Source organism: Mya arenaria, chromosome 7, assembly GCF_026914265.1.
Source record: "Mya arenaria isolate MELC-2E11 chromosome 7, ASM2691426v1".
NCBI lineage: Eukaryota > Metazoa > Mollusca > Bivalvia > Myida > Myidae > Mya > Mya arenaria.
The window spans coordinates 26,242,025-26,243,859 of NC_069128.1; positions in this window are offsets into that span (position 1 = coordinate 26,242,025).

A 1,835-nucleotide genomic window follows, 5' to 3' on the forward strand; every position below is an offset into this window, starting at 1 on the left:
AACTTCAAGTCAGTGTAAATACAGGAGAGTTGTTGTATCATCCAACTTCAAGTCAGAGTAAATACAGGGAGAGTTGTTTGTATCATCCAACTGCAAGTCGTGTAAATACAGGGAGAGTTGTTGTATCATCCAACTACAAGTCGGTGTAAATACAGGGAGAGTAGTTGTATCATCCAACTTCAAGACAGTAAATACAGGGAGATTGTTGTATCATCCAACTACAAGTCATTGTAATACAGGGAGAGTTGTTGTATCATCCAACTGCAAGTCAGAGTAAATACAGGGAGAGTGTGTTGTATCATCCAACGCAAGTCAGAGTAAATACAGGGAGAGTTGTTGTATCATCCAACTTCAAGTCAGAGTAAATACAGGGAGAATAGTGTATCATCCAACTTAATTCAGTGTAAATACAGGGAGAATTGTTGTATCATCCAACTTCAAGTCATTGAGTAAATACAAGGAGAGTAGTTTGTATCATCCAACTACAAGTCAGTGTAATACAGGGAGAGTTGTTGTATCATCCAACTACAAGTCAGAGTAAATACAGGGAGAATTGTTGTATCATCCAACTTCAAGTCAGAGTAAATACAGGGAGAATTGTTGTATCATCCAGCTACAAGTCAAAGTAAATACAGGGAGAATTGTTGTATCATCCAACTACAAGTCAGAGTAAATACAGGGAGAATTGTTGTATCATCCAACTACAAGTCAGAGTAAATACAGGGAGAATTGTTGTATCATCCAACTACAAGTCAGGTAAATACAGGGAGAATTGTTGTATCATCCAACTACAAGTCAGAGTAAATACAGGGAGATTGTTGTATCATCCAACTACAAGTCAGTGTAAATACAGGGAGAATTGTTGTATCATCCAACTACAAGTCAGTGTAAATACAGGGAGTTGTTGTATCATCCACTTCAAGTCAGTGTAAATACAGGGAGAGTTGTTGTATCATCCAACTTCAAGTCAGTGTAAATACAGGGAGAGTTGTTGTATCATCCAACTTCAAGTCAGTGTAAATACAGGGAGAGTTGTTGTATCATCCAACTTCAAGTCAGTGTAAATACAGGGAGAGTTGTTGTATCATCCAACTCAAGTCAGTGTAAATACAGGGAGAGTTGTTGTATCATCCAACTTCAAGTCAGTGTAAATACAGGGAGAGTTGTTGTATCATCCAACTTCAAGTCAGAGTAAATACAGGGAGAGTGTTGTATCATCCAACTGCAAGTCAGTGTAAATACAAGGAGAGTTGTTGTATCATCCAACTTCAAGTCAGTGTAAATGCAGGGAGAGTAGTTGTATCATCCAACTACAAGTCAGAGTAATACAGGGAGAGTAGTTGTATCATCCAACTTCAAGTCAGAGTAAATACAGGGAGAGTATTGTATCATCCAACTTCAAGTCAGAGTAAATACAGGGAGAGTAGTTGTATCATCCAACTACAAGTCAGTGTAAATACAGGGAGAGTTGTTGTAATCATCCAACTTTAAGTCAGTGTAAATACAAGGAGTTGTTATATCATCCACTTCAAGTCAGAGTAAATACAGGGAGAGTTGTTGTATCATCCAACTTCAAGTCAGTATAAATACAGGGAGAGTTGTTGTATCATCCAACTTCAAGTCAGAGTAAATACACGGAGAGTTGTTGTATCATCCAACTGCAAGTCAGAGTAAATACAAGGAGAGTTGTTTGTATCATCCAACTTCATGTCAGAGTAAATACAGGAGAGTAGTTGTATCATCCAACTGCAAGTCAGTGTAAATACAGGGAGAGTTGTTGTATCATCCAACTTCAAGTCAGTGTAATACAGGGAGAATTGTTGTATCATCCAACT